The sequence below is a fragment of the Heteronotia binoei genome, chromosome 15 (assembly GCF_032191835.1).
Source record: "Heteronotia binoei isolate CCM8104 ecotype False Entrance Well chromosome 15, APGP_CSIRO_Hbin_v1, whole genome shotgun sequence".
Classification (NCBI taxonomy): Eukaryota; Metazoa; Chordata; class Lepidosauria; order Squamata; family Gekkonidae; genus Heteronotia; species Heteronotia binoei.
Window position 1 is genome coordinate 33584602 of NC_083237.1, and position 15974 is coordinate 33600575.

The window sequence follows — 15974 nt, forward strand, 5'->3', positions numbered from 1 at the left end:
CTTTTTCATACAAACAAATGTATGATTCTCCTGAATTCTAGAGATGGAGATCCATGAAATCCCACAGAAGAATGATTTCAGATTTCAGCCTCCATCTTACTGTGTTTATTATGATGTATACCACCCTGCACCCTTTGAAAGAGAGCAGTTTATACATTTAATTAATAATGCTTATCTTATTAACTCTAATCCACAGTTAATGTATAAACCTGGAAGCTTCCATGCACCCTGAGGTTTTCTTGCTTGAAAGCTTTCCTTTTGATTTCAAAGGAGGCACTTGATGCACATCAACATTTCATAGCAGGTGCAGATATAATAGCCAAATGAAATGAACAGATTCCCCCACCCATGTAGCAGCTCTATATGCACATTTTATGTACATGGATTTCTGGTCACTGCAGCAAGTATCACAGACACCAGTGGCCTGGAATATTGCCTGTATAGAAATCAGTTGGGATTAGAAATCCTCCTGATGTAATGCATTGAATGAATGGGGAAAAACTGTATTCCTGACTTTTGTCATTTTTTAACAACCTTGGCTATGAGTCTGGGAAAGTTCTTAAAGGGTAATAAATCCATGTTATGTGATCTTGGGTATATGCCTTTGATTAAGCAGATAGATCAACTTTCCTATGAAGAAAGGCTGAAGAGGTTAGGGCTCTTTAGCTTGAAGAAATGAAGACTGAGGGGTGACATGATAGAGGTTCACAAAATTATGCATGAGCAGGGATGGGTTGTCAGACGATGAGACCTCAGAATCAACCAGACCTTGAATTGTTGCAAAGTTTATGAGCATTCCCGGGGGCCCCTGGAGACCAAAAGGCATAACCAAGTACTCAAACTGCCCCATCGGCATGTTGAACGCCATCTTCCATTCATCCCCCTCCTTGATTCTCACTCTGAAGTACGCATCCCTTAGATCCAGTTTGGTGAAAATGGACCCCTCTGATACCATGCTCAATAGGTCCCTGATCAGGGGGATGGGGTAGGCATTTGACATCGAAATCCCATTAATTCCACGAAAGTCAGTACAAAGCCTAAGGCTCCCGTCCTTCTTCCGGAAGAGGACAGGCGTGGCGTGGGGGGGCAGTAGCAGGTTGGATGAAGCCCCGCTTTAGGTTCTTGTCAATGAACTTTCGCAATTCTGCCTTTTCTGCCCACCCATGGAATACAGTTTAGCTTTGGGGAGCTCCTGGCCCAGGATCAGTTCGATGGCGCAATCGGTGCTGCGATGGGGCAGCAACTCGTTGGCTTCCTCCTCATTAAACACTTCACGCAAGCCTCGGTATTCCTTTGGAATCGATTTGCTCTCCCTACTGATACACACATTTTCTGATTTCTAGGAGGTGGGTTGGGTCCCCATTGTTCTAGCCAGTGGTGGTGGGTGCACCGTTTATCAATGAAGGCTATGGTCTGCGCATCCCACTGTATGTCCGGTTGGTGCCTGGCTAGACAGCCTACCCCCAACACCACATCGAAGGAGCAGGAAGGGGCAATGACGAACACCTCCACCCCCCAGTGTTCCTCTATCCCCACCGGTAGACCCTGAGTCTCTTCCATGCACGGCTTCCCTCTCATTACTGACCCGTCCATTTGTTTGAACTGGATCAGATGGGGCAGTGGGGTCCGAGACAGTCCGAGGGCGTCTACCAATCTAGGGGGTGATGATTTCTCGAGTGCACCTGGAGTCAATTAGGCCTCTGGCGTGCATGAATCATTTAAGCTTAGGGTTCAGTAAAGTCAAAGGGACGAAAAAGAGGGCCCCTGTTACTCTCACCCGTAGTGGTGCCGTTAAATCCACAACCTGCCTCCCGGCACCCATCAGTGCAGGTCGCTCTCATTTCCTGCCGGCTCAGACTCTTATGACTCTTCACTCAGGTCATCAACAATTATAGTATCCTCATCAAGGACAATTGAGGTGGCAGTGCTACCCCGACTTGGTTCCTTGGACTTGGCCAGTGCTTTCTTTGGTCCCGCCGCTGTTGGTTTTGGGGTTAGGGGGGGCTCAAGGTTTCTCCGGGCAGTTAGCGGCCAGATGCCCAGGGTTGCCGCATCTGAAACACTTTTGGCCCATGGTGATTTTGGGGTTCGCACCCTGGGTCGGGGCCTTCTTTGCTTCGGTCTTGGTGCCCTACTGAGCCTCGCATCCCCCCTTCCCCCCTTGTTGCTGCTGCCGTTGCAGGGCTATGCATTTCATGTTGGTTTGGACTTCTCCCACCAGCTGCATCCACCTCAACAGGGTGGCGGGGAGCGCTTGGTGGAATGCCCTGTCCAGGAGGCTGGCATTGAGGCCCCGCTGGTAAGCTTCAATCTTCATCATCTCACTCCAGCCCCTCACTTTCGCGCAGTGAGCCCTGAAATCCGCCGTGTACTCCCTCACCGATCTTGACCCCTGTTGCAAGTCACACAAGGCGGTGAGGGCCTGAGTCTCCTGTAAAGGATCCTCATACTGGAGCAGCATGGCTTGCAGGAAACCCTCGACGTTGTTCAACTCGGGGCTTCGGCTCTCATACAGGCTCATGTACCATCTCCTGGCTGCTCCCTTCAGCTTCGACCCCAAGTAGTCCACTCGGCTTGGCTCATCAGGAAAAGTGCTCCCCCAATAGTGCTTATAGCTATTGGCCTGTATGGTGAAGTACTTCACTTCTTCGGGGTCCCCATTGAAAGTGATGTTCAGCGCCCAGCCCCGTCTGAGGTCCCAGGGCCCGGGGTGGCTGGCCCCGCTGGTGGGGTGGGCGGCGCTGGCGGATCCTGGGGCACTACCAGGGCTGCTGGGCCAACTAGTCCCGCTGGTGGGGGGCCTGCTGGTGCTGGTTTCACTGGTTGGCCCCCTCCAAAGCCCCAGAGCAGCAGTCGGTCGATCTGCCTCTGCACCTCCCGGGTCATGAAAGTGGTATTCGCGTGGATCTCATCCCTGAGGTCCCTTTGTATTGCTCTCATCTCCTTTCTCATTTTTTCCATAATTTCCTTACGCCTCAAAGGGCTTTCATCTTCCCCCTCCGAGTCAAGTCCTTTACACCACTTTTCATCTGACCCGGCAGGGTCTCTCCCCCCGTTGTCATGGTCTGGGTTGTCCCCATTCCCCAGGTTCCTGCCTAGGCCGGGTTGGGCCAGCAATTTCTCATGGTGGCTCGGTGCCTAGTCCATCAGGGTGGTCGATGTTCTCGGCTGCCACTTCTGCGGGGTGATGAACAGCGTCTGGATGTGGAGGGGGGACCCTCTGGTTCTCCACACCCCAGTGATGTGCCAGGGGGGAGTTTTGATCTTCCCCAATGGTTCGGTAGGTTCTCTGTTATCCAGAATATTTTCAGCCATCCGACTTGAAAGTGGCCGGTTCAGATAAGCCTTCAAAGGATCAGTCTCAAAATGTCAGACGATGAGACCTCAGAATCAACCAGACCTTGAATTGTTGCAAAGTTAGGCTTTATTCTGTAATTCATATGTATCTGAGCACAGGAACATTGAGACTGATACATTATAGCATTAGGGAGATGGCTATATGGGGATACATCGAAGAGAATCATACAAAGCCACAATTCTAAACATTGATGAGCTGAGGTGCAAAGATTCACACAGTCTTGTTCTCTTATCTTATTGTTACTGCTAGTCTTCCGGGGACAGTCCAGAGCCATCCCTGGAGGCGCCTTATCTTCAAAGAGTGGAATTTCTGCCTTTGTTAGTATCAAGGGAAATGAAGGTTCACAGTAAGCATTGGTAACATCTGCATTTTCTACTTTGATATGCAAGGCCCTTTCTCATGGTTAGTTACAGGGTTCAAAGATGGCTACAGTGCAGCTAAGCATTTCATTCAGTAAGGTTACATCGGCTGACACGGGCGTTGTAGCAGGAACTCCTTTGCATATTAGGCCACACACCCCTGATGTAGCCAATCCTCCTGGAGCTTACTGTAGGCCCTGTACTAAGGGTCCTGTAAGCTTTTGGAGGATTGGTTCCATCAGGGGGCATGGCCTAGTATGCAAAGGAGTTCCTGCTACCAAAAAAGCCCTGTGCATGAGATAGAAAAGGCAGAGAACGAAGTATCTTTCTCTCTGTCTCACAATACAATAACTTGTGCACACTCAATGAAATGAATGAGCTGTAGCCTTAAAACAGATAAAAGTTCTTGTTCACCCAAAGAACAATTAACATGTGAAATTCACTTCCACAGGAAAAGGTGGTGGCTACAAGCTTAGACAGCTTCAAGAGAGGATTGGATAAATGTATGGAGCTATTAGCCACAAAGTCTAGATGAAACACTATGTCTTGGGCAGTGATGAACTGTAATCTTGCTACTTGGGGGGCGGAATTTGGAGGGCTTCTTGAGTTTTTGCCCCACTGGTGGACCCTTGTGGGCACTTGGGTTTTGGCCACTGTGTGACACAGAGTGTTGGACTGGATGGACTACTGGCCTGATCCAACATGGCTTCCCTTCTTATGAAAAGTGTCAGCCTCTGGAAAATTACTGTACCGAAATGCTTAACTTAAAAGAATGTAATGAAATGCTTAGCTCAACTGACTCCATTTTAAGGAGTTAAGGCTCGTATGAACGCTCCACCCCAAACCTGCTTAGGCGTCAAGCCTATTTTGGCTCGCCCGCGGAGCCAAATGGACCCGAAACGGTTCCAAATGGCTCTTCGGGATCCCTGGCCCTCTGGCGATTCCTTGGAGGCCCTGGTTGAGGTCTGGCATAGCCGACTCTCCAGGGCTATCGAAGAGATCGCACCTCGACGCCCTCTGCGACCCCGGACTAGGCTGGCGCCGTGGTATACCCCGGAATTACGCCAGCTGAAACAAGGCCTCAGACGGCTAGAGAGGCAATGGTGGCGCACTCGAGACGAAGCGATCAGAGCATCTTATAGGGAATGTATGAGATCCTATGAGATGGCAGTCAAGGCCACAAAGAAAACATACTTTGCGGCTAAGATTGCGTCTGCAAATTCGCGCCCAGCACAATTATTTAGGATAATTCGAACACTTACTGCATTGCCACAGGGCAAACCAAATGTTAAGGAATTAGAGATAGGCTGTGAGGCTTTTGCGAAATATTTTGCAGATAAAGTCCAATCGCTCCACCGCGACTGCCCTGCCATATTGGATTCAGTATGTATACTCGAGGCTCCGTGCCTGCCTTCTAGTTTGATCCTGGATCACTTCGACCCGCTCAGCTTGGAGGAAGTTGACAGAGTCCTCTCTGCTGCACGTGCAACAACCTGTGATCTTGACCCATGTCCCTCCTGGCTTATCAAAGCTTGCCTGGAGGAGTTAAGATGTCCTATACGGGACATCATAAATAGATCTCTTTCAGAGGGCTGCTTTCCTGCCCCTCTGAAGGAGGCAGTGGTTCGTCATCTCCTAAAAAAGACTACATCACACCCGACCGAATTGGCACATTACCGGCCGGTCTCAAATTTGCCCTTTTTGGGCAAAGTTATTGAGAGGGCTGTTGCGCTGCAGCTGCAGAGGTTTCTGGTGGACGCTTCCACCTTAGATCCATTCCAGTCCGGCTTCCGCCCAGGACATGGGACGGAGACAGTCTTGGTCACTCTCATGGACGATCTCCGGAGGCACCTGGATCGAGGCGGTGCGGCGGTTTTGCTGCTGTTGGACCTATCGGCTGCGTTCGATATGGTCGATCACCGGCTGCTGGCCCGCCACCTTGCCGATGCAGGGATTCAGGGGTCAGCCTTGCAGTGGCTTTCCTCTTTCCTTGAGGGTCGGGGACAAAGGGTGGCAATTGGAGGAGAACTGTCCCAGAGACATTCACTTAATTTTGGGGTACCGCAGGGAGCAGTTCTCTCTCCGATGTTATTTAACATCTTTATGTGCCCCCTTGCCCAGATTGCCCCGAGACATGGACTGGGTTGCCATCAGTACGCTGATGACACCCAGCTCTATCTATTGATGGGCGACCGGACTGGCAATGCCCCAGAAAATCTGGACCAGGCGTTGCAAGCCATGGCAGACTGGATTAAGCTGAGCGGGTTGAAATTGAATCCAGCGAAGACAGAGGTCCTTTGCCTGGGTCGCGGCGGTTTAGGGAGCGGGGTCTCCCTCCCAGTTTTTGATGGGGCGCAACTGGTAGCAGTGCGCAGAGTTAAGAGCTTGGGAGTTCTACTGGAGCCTCCCTTGACAATGGAGGCCCAGATAGCAGCTACTGCCAAGTCCGCCTTTTTTCATCTTAGACGGGCGAGGCAGCTGGCCCCCTTCCTGGAGCACGGCAACCTGGCAACAGTGATCCACGCAATGCTCACCTCGAGGTTGGACTACTGTAATGCCCTCTACATGGGGCTGCCCCTGTACCGAACCCGGAAACTGCAGCTAGTGCAAAATGCAGCAGCCCGACTGCTACTGGGACTGCCTCGATGGGAACATGTGCAGTCTGGGCTGCGAGACTTGCACTGGCTGCCAATTGTTTACCGGGTTCGTTACAAGGTGCTGGTCATTACCTTTAAAGCCCTATATGGTCAAGGACCTGCCTACCTTAGGGACCGCCTCTCTCCATATGTTCCCCAGAGAGCACTGCAATCAAGCTCAAAAAACCTGCTTGAAATCCCTGGGCCAAAAGAAACTAAATTAAAAGCTACCAGAGAACAGGTGTTCTCTACAAAGGCTCCCCAATGGTGGAATCAATTGCCGGAAGAGGTGCGGGCCCTACAGGATCTTAACCAGTTCCATAGGGCCTGCAAAACTGCCCTCTTCCAGCTAGCTTTTTAAGACAGAACTTCTGATAAGATCAGGAATACCGAGCCATCCTATATGCCATCCGATTGTATTTTAACGTCATACTGTTTTACTGGTTTTATTGTTTAAATTATTAATTATATTATTTATTGTTTATTTGTATCATGGTCTTACCATGTCTTGTTAGCCGCCCTGAGCCTGCCTAGGTGGGGAGGGCGGGGTATAAATAAAAGTTTATTATTATTATTTTCTAACCTATGTTACTAACCATGGGATGAGACCTTGCATATCAAAGTAGGAGCATAGTATTTACTAACACTGGTGTGAATTCCTGTCCCGGGAACTAACAAAGGCAATTCCCCTTTGAAGATAAAATGCCTCCGGGGATGGCAGCTTGGCCATGCCTGTGAGATCAAGGACCGCATAGAGATAAGAGAAAGTCGCTGTGTGAAAAGTAACACTTCATATTAAGAATGCTTGGGAACATAGTTTTGTTTAGAAAACCTTTGATGTACAATTCTTTAAAGTGACTCCTCACAGGCGAGAATATATCAGTTCCAATCTTTCTACACTCAGAAACTATGAACTATCAAATAAAGCCTTAAACTTTGTATCCAATGGAGTCTGGTTGATTTGAAGTTCCATCGTCTGACAAAAAGTGAGATTTTTATACAAATCTTTGGAATATGCAATATTTTTCATTGTATTTAAAACTAACGTTTCCTTGTGCTCAGACGTTTATTCTTAACGCCATGCTATTCAATGCTTTAAGCAAAGAAACTGATCAGACTGGGAGAGGAGGAGGACAGCATGAGACTAGAGAGGGTGAATATGCATAAATTCTAATTGTTCCTATTTTGCAGGGACAGTCTTATTTTTCTGACAGTCACTAGCTTTATTATGTCCACATTTCCCCATTTCAATATACTTAACATTCTGCTACTGCATGAGTTGTCATTATTCAGGGTTCATTTCTTATTTGCAGGTCTCTCCAAATTGTATTTCTAAGTGGTGATTGTGGAAACATCTTGCTTTGGTATATGTATATAGAAATACAAGAACAGGATAGAGTGGAGTATAAATCAAAAATTAATTTAATTAAATTAGATTACATTACATTACATTCTAAGCAGTGGTGGGATTCAGCTGGTTCGCACCGGTTCTGCAGAACCGATACCTAATGTGCTATCGGTTCGGCAGAACCGGTTGTTGGCCGGGCGCCTGCTGTTCATTTTTATTACTTTGTCCACGAAGGAGCCTCCAGCAGCCCGCCGCATTGCGGCGTGGCTGCCGGGGAGATTTTTCCCCCTCTGGAGGAGAGAGCGGGCAATCTAGCGCGCTTTTGGCGCGTTTGCAGGGGGCGGGGCTTCTGTGTGCCTTCGGAAGCCTCCGCTCTGTGTTAAAAGCAGCGTGCCGCATGCATCACTTTCGCCGTCCTCAGGAGCCCTCCTCTGCAGCTGATTTCCAGCGCTCAAAAGATTTGTGGGCCACGCATGCAGGGAGACCAAGGCTTCGCTGCCACGGCTTGGAGGACTTCTCAAAAGCGGACGAATCTCTTTCCCTTCAGAAGGTTCATTTTGGGGTTTTTTTTTAGCTTGTTATATTTTCTTTAAAATGTTAGTTGATATTAATTATTTTCTATATCACCCTGGGAAGTGCCAGTATATTATGAACACGAATCTACAAGCCTCGCATGGAGCCCTTCAATGAGAAATGAGCCTCTGAATGTGTATCTACAGGCTTATAGTTCCAGTTTTATAAACTGGTAACCAGTTCATAAAACTGGTACTATAAGCCGGTAGATACACATTCAGAGGCTCATTTCTCATTGAAGGGCTCCATGCGAGGCTTGTAGATTCGTGTTCATAATATACTGGCACTTCCCAGGGTGATATAGAAAATAGTATTTTGGCTTCCCCAGCTCTCTCCTCACCCCCCAATCCTGACAATTTGTTAGCTGTTGTTGGTGCTGTCGAGAAAAGATGATGCCCTCTCAATTCGCAGTCATGGCCCCAAACTGAATTGCAATTTTCTCCTATGGCTCAGAAAGTTTTAAGTTGTCTTTTCTTTCAGTTTGATTAATTTTATGGCAGGTTAGGTTATAATGCAAAACGTAGGGCTGGGTGACCTAGATAGATCGTGCCCCCCCTCAACCCTGAGTCTCTGTGTGTGTATGTGTGTGTGTGTCTCTGGAGGATATTCAGATAGGTGGCTGAATCCAGCTTGTCTTCCCACCTGCTGGTATTCCAAGGGAATCTCCCATCCAGGTACTAACTGCAGTTGATCTTGCTTATCTTTTGATATCTGATGAGATCAGGCTTGCCTGAGCTGCCCATGTCAGGGTGTAATGTATGATATTTCTTGATACAGAGTCAGAACTTTGGCCCATCTAATGCAGTACATCTGTGACTACTGAGAGGGTGCCAGCTAGAAAGACGTCTTTCCCAGCTGTCCTTTGAACTGGAGATAGCAGGGACTGAACCTGGGGCCTTCTGCATGTGAAGCGGATGCTCTAACACTGAGCCAGGATCTCAGGTCAATGTCCTTCTCAACCCATTTCATTGGAAATGCCAGGGATTGAACCTGGGACCTTCTGCAAGCTAATCTGAGGCTCTACCGCTGAGCCACAGTCCTCCTCTGGCAACAGGTTCCACACTTTTGTGTTTGCCCATGCCCTGTTTGATTCCACACTCTTCCGTTTGTTCTACAACACTTCTGTTTTGTTTGCATCCCCGAGTCATTCTTGAACTCACATATGGGGAAAGAGTGTAATTATCAAAGATTTCAGGTTTTCACGGCTAGCATCATCATTAGGGTTTGTAGCATCTTTCGGGCTCAAGTGCCGTGTTCTACTGGAGAAAGTTTTTCTGGAAGAAATACTTTCTCCAGTAGAACACAGCACTTGAGCCCAAAAGATTCTACAAACCCTAGTGTAATTATCGTTGGATTAGCACAGTAAACTCCATAATTTAATGCGTGAATTATTAAACTACCTTTCGGTATATCTTTTGGTATAGTTAAAATGGTCATTAGGACATAGAACTTGTTAATTTATTTGAATCCCACCACTGATTCTAAGACAATATTAACACAGCCTGGCTTGACTGTATATGAACAGTTTGAGAAGAGAAAACAGTAGCCTGCTTAACTCTTTCTCTTCCAGCCATTTTCCCAATTCAAATTCAGAGAGAGAGAGAGTTCTTTCCATAGTTATGGAGAAAGGTCCCTGTATCTTTTTCTCCATGGGTGAAAAAATTGTGGAATTGATTTTGAACTTTAAAAATAACAGGAAATGAAACAATTCAAATGCACTTCTCCTCTCCCAGAACTTCTCCACTCCTAGAACAGCTTGGTTTGAGCCCATTAGCACCTTAGAAACCAACAAGTTTTGGGGGTATGGGTTTCAAGATTCAAAGCTTTGTCTCTTAAAAGTTCACACCCTGAAAATCTTTTTGGTCTCTAGGGTGCGATTAGACTCCAATCCAGCTGTCCTGCTGCAGATCATCCTGGCTACTCCCAGAAAACTATCATTACTCCAACTAGCTGATTGTTGTGGTTTCTTTTCATTACAGACTCAGGAGACTGTTGCATCAATATCTAAAGTGACTTCTGTTTTGTGCATAGGTTGCAAAAAAATTATATCTGCAAAAGGTCAATGCAACTCCCATTGCAACAAAGTAAACAAATATGTGACGTCTGATCCAGAATTCCACCCTTCCCACCTATTTGAGGAGGTCTTTGCCACTAGGCATCTGGGGCAGGTGTCCCAAGCCCCAGGCAGGGGGGCACTGACTGTCCATGCCCCAAACACATACAGTTACATAATATATGTATCTCTACAGCAGTCTCTTCTGGTCCCCAGCAACTAATGTCAGATACTTGGTTTCAAGCTCTCCTTTGCAGAGGGTGGGATAGAAAAAGCTGTAGGTGGAATCAGAAACTGGGTGCTGGTGAAAGTGCCAGTATATACAGGTATAAAAGAGTAAGAATCTAGCAGCACCTTAAACATTAACAAAATTTGTGGTACAGTAAGAGCTTTCATGAGTCTCATCAGATACATTCTGAAGAAATGAGCAGTGATTCACAAAAACTTGATAGCCTACCACAAATTTAAAATGCTACTGGATTCTTAGAGAACATTCATACATGCTAAATAATGCAGTTTCAATCCACTTCAAGCTATTGTTTGCAAGCACATTCTACCATTTTGCACAGTAAAACCCAGTTGCAAAGTGCACTGAAAGTAGATTGAAAGTGCATTATTTAGTTTGCGTGAAAGCACCATTATTCCTTTCTACTGCTTCAGACTAACACAGTTACCCATCTCAGTTTATACAAGGTATGAGATGCCAGTCTGTAAGAGCTGAATTTCTGTTGGGCTGCATTAGATACATGATGGACTATAGACATATGCAAATCATCACCTGGTGTTACATCCAAGAGTTTAATGTGCATATGTGGAGCTGTTCAGAGCTGCACTGCAAGAGATTACTAGTTTGTTTTGCTAGATCCAGCCAGCACTTTTGTTCATTTTGCCGTTCATCCTACAGACCCCATCACACATGGCTTTTAACTATTCAGGTCACATGATCAGCAGCACAGCCTTTTGGGTGATCAAATGGGACCCTGCCCTGAATTTTACCAACAGAAAAGCTGGTTGAATACTACCCATTATCTGGGAATGGAAAATATGTCTTTGACTCATATGCCTTTTGTATCTCTGCAGATGGACAAAGAGCAGGTCAAGCACTGGGATAACTACAGCACAGTGGATGAGTTCATTCTGTTGGGATACCATGAATATCCTTTCCTCCTGTTTATTGCCTTTCTAGCCACCTATCTGGCCATTCTGCTGGGCAATGGTGGTGACGACTTTGGACCCTGCCTTACATACCCCCATGTATTTCTTCCTGAGAAACCTCTCAGGGTTGGAGATGTGTTACACTTCAGTAACTCTTCCTAAGATGATGGCCAGTCTGGTCTCTGGAGACCGCTCCATTTCCCTGCCAGCCTGTGCAACACAAATGTTCTTCATGCTCTTTCTTGGTGGAACGGAATGCTTTCTGCTGGCAACCATGGCCTACGACCGCTATCTCGCCATTTCCTTCCCTCTTCGCTACATGACCATCATGAGCCACAGGGTGCGTGTGGTGATGGTGGTCACTTCCTTTGCCATCAGCCTCCCTGTGCAGTTGTTACAAATCGGGTTCGTCTTCTCCTTGCCTTACTGTGGATCAAATGAGATTGATCACTTCTTCTGTGACATCCCACAAGTGCTAAAGTTGACATGTGCTGACCTGTATGCCAATGAATTGGCTGTGTATACTGAGAACATTTTCTTTGTGGTGGTCCCCTTTTTCCTCATTGTGGCCTCCTATGTACACATCACCAGGGCAATACTGCATATGCCGTCAGCCAGAAGTCGCAAAAAGACCTTTTCCACTTGCTCATCCCACCTCATTGTGGTGAGTCTCTTCTATGGCTCGGGGATGCTTGTTTATCTATGCCCACAGACCAGTGACTTTGTAAAGTTTTCCAAATTGTTCTCCTTGCTCTACACAGTTATCATTCCTCTTTGCAATCCTCTCATTTATACTCTGAGGAACAGGGAGGTAAAAGCTGCCTTTGGTAAACTGTTGGGCAAAAAATGGTCTATGGAAGTGGATACAGGAATGAGATGAGGTCACCACACAATTTTCATGTATGTTTCATCTTGTTAAAGAACTCTCCTCTGACTCCTCAAAAATTTTATCTATTTTATCTTTTTGAGATCTCAGCACTAGGTTGACAATTAACTGGACATGTCTCATACAATTCAAAATAATGGACCCCACACCACAGGTGTCAATATAAGAAAAGGAGGAGACGTGTTGTGATAAGCTTTGAGATAATGTTATAACTTTCTTACATGCCCAGTTCACGAATCCTATCTTCTGTTCCCTTGCAGAGACGTTGTTTTAGTTGAACCCTTGGGATGTGCAGTGAGGAATTCAAGATGCTCTGCCATACCTTGACTAATATGCTGGTATTACTGTAGCGTTTGGGAAGAGCAAACTGAGAGGGTGTTTAGGGATTGTGGACAGTCCCTTTCCAGTCAAAGGAAGCTGTGGGTGTGATCCCAGCTACCTGGCCAATTGAACTGTAAAAAAAACAGTTCAGGGGTGGCAGTGAAGAATACAGGAGAAAGTGCAGCTAAACCTTGGTCAGCTTTTTCCATACTAGCGTATTTAAACTGTCACATAAGGGTTAATAATAAGTGAGACTTCCCTGGATTGCCTTTACATAAATTAATTATTGGGAAAACTCAGACAGCACTGTAGTTGTGACTGCCTAACAACTTCTTATGAGGTCCATCAGTGGCTATTAGCCACAGTGTCACACAGTGGCCAATACATACATACATACATATATACATACATACATATATATATATTGACCACTGTGTGACACAGAGTGTTGGACTGGATGGGCCATTGGCCTGATCCAACATGGCGTCTCTTATGTTCTTAACCTTTGAGAAGTTTTATCCCCCACTGTTTTGTTTTGTTTTGTTTTGTTTAATTTCAGATTTTCTACATACCTGAGACTTCCTTCAGGTTCGTAGAGGATCTCCCAATATCTGTTCCTTGATACAGTTTGGAGATCTGTTAATTCACACTATTTTATTCAGTTTGGGTTTAAAAATATGAAAATCAGGAGATCTATGAGATCCCCTTCTGTCCCCTTCCTAGTGGTTCCTGCTTCCCCCACTCCTGCAGTGACTCTGATTTTCTCATCATCTCCCACTGAATTGTAAATTTTCCCTTCTCCTACCTCACTTTCCCAGTTACTGTTACTGTCCCCTTTCATGTATCTGCCCAGTTGTTCTTTACCCCATCCCCCAGCCAAATTGTCTTTTTCCCACGTCTTGTCTACCTGGCCACTCATTCACTTCTACTCTGAGGGAGGGTTTTTCTCTCCTAAATCCTATCAGGTCAATTGACCAGTTTCCTCCCCTCTTCTTGAGAAGACTCCTGCACTACTAGTAGATAAGGTTACCCTATCATCATCAAGCCACATACCAAAGTGACAGCTGCCCCCCTACACACACACACACCCACACACACAAAAATGAATGCCGTATGTTTTCTTATGGGGGAGTGAGGCAACAGTCCCCCATGGGAGGCTAGGGATCCACCCACCCAAGGATTGCCAGATGTTTTCTATGGGGGTAAAAGGGTGTCAGCCTATGCTTCTGGTGTAGCAGGGTTCATATTGTTTGGGGAAAGTGTGTTTTGCAACACAGACATTATTTAGAGAATTGTGGAGATGCAACAGTTCTAAGCAGACATGGTTTGGAGAGGAGACACACCCAATGGATAAAACGATGGCTTTAAAACTGAACACGGCTAACCTTAGACATGTAACATGTCCCTTTAACAGCCAGTTGCGTGTCAATACAACTCATGCTTTTTAACTTGTTCATTAATAATCTGGAGTTGGGAGTAAGCAGCGAACTGGCCAAGTTTGCAGATGACACTAAATCGTTCAGGGTGGTGAGAACCAGAGATGATTGTGAGGCACTCCAAAGGGATCTGTTGAGGCTGGGTGAGTGGGTGTCAACATGGCAGATGAGGTTCAATGTGGCCAAGTGCAAAGTAATGCACATCGGGGTCAAGAATCCCAGCTACAAATACAAGTTGATCGGATGTGAACTGACAGAGACTGACCAAGAGAGAGATCTTGGGATCGTGGTAGATAACTCACTGAAAAATGTCAAGACAGTGTGTGATTGTAATAAAAAAGGCCAACGCTATGCTGGGAATTATTAGGAAGGAAATTGAAAACAAAGCAGCCAGTATCATAATACCCCTGTATAAATCAATGGTGCGGGCTCATTTGGAATACTGTGTACAGTTCTGGTCACCGCACCTCAAAACGGGTATTATAGCATTGGAAAAAAGTGTAGAAAAGGGCAACTAGAATGATTAAAGGTTTGGAACACTTTCCCTATGAAGAAAGGTTAAAACGCTTGGAGCTCTTTAGGTTGGAGAAACATCGACTGCTTGGGTGACATGATAGAGGTTTACAAGATCATGCATGGGATGGAGAAAGTAGAGAAAGAAATACTTTTCTCCCTTTCTCACAATATGAGAACTCGTGGGCATTCAATGAAATTGCTGAGCAGTCAGGTTAAAACGAATAAAAGGTAGTACTTCTTCACCCAAAGGGTGATTAACATGTGGAATTCACTGCCACTGGAGGTGGTGGCAGCTGCAAGCATAGCCAGCTTTAAGAGGGGATTGGATAAATATATGGAGCAGAGGTCCATCAGTGGCTATTAGCCACAGTATATATATATGTGTGTGTGTGTGTGTTTGTATGTATGTATGTATGTGTGTGTGTGTGTGTGCGTGTGTGTCACAGAGTGTTTGACTGGATGGGCTACAGGCCTGATCCAACATGGCGTCTCTTATGCTCTTATGTTCTCTGTGTGTTTTAATGTTAGCATACAACTCAACAATTTTCATCATCATGGCATCCCTAATGCACAGCATTTGTGGGTGTGCAAAAAAGCTGTGCAGTGCTGTGTCTGTTACATGTTTTTAAGTAATTAGTTTCCCTCACACTTCAAAGCAATGAACATTTTTTAAAATTTTTGGTTCTGTGGTCTGATAGCCACAGAACTATGGGTGCCAGCCACAATACGAATCACCCAACAAAGAAATTTTATTTATACAATATATAGTACGTATTAAGCAGTTAGGCATTTACAACACTACCTTAGTAATATTTGCTTATAACATTGCAAATTATTGTGACTACCTGCATATTATAAATGTTATTATTGCATCAATTTTTAATTTTGTATTAATGTTGATATCTCACCCCTTGAAATGAAAAATAATCAGTGTGTCTGGTCATAGCTATATACTGTATTTTTCGCTCCATAAGACGCACCTGACCAAAAGACGCACTTAGTTTTTAGAGGAGGAAAACAGGAAAAAAATATTCTGAACCAAATAGTGTAATAAAATGGCCTTGGGTCAGCCATCACTATCATAGGAGTTGTCCTCGAAAGGGCGGCTTCTGGGAGAGCTCTCTCAGCCTCGCCTACCTCACAGGGTGTCTGTTGTTGGGGAGGAAGATAAAGGAGACTGTGAGCCCTTCTGAGATTCAGAATATGGGGTGGGATATAAATCCAATATCACCATTATCTTTTGCTGCTGCTCTTAGGGAAGGGTTCATCCAGTCCATCACTGTGTCACACAGTGGCCAAAACCCAGGTGCTATCAGGATGTCCACCAGCAGGG

At 45.9% G+C, this 15974-nt stretch overlaps 1 pseudogene; it reads left to right on the top strand.

Moving 5' to 3' along the window:
* Window positions 1–8098: 8098 nt before the first annotated feature.
* On the top strand, window positions 8099–12362 carry LOC132583370 (olfactory receptor 10AG1-like; annotated as a pseudogene).
* Window positions 12363–15974: the final 3612 nt, after the last annotated feature.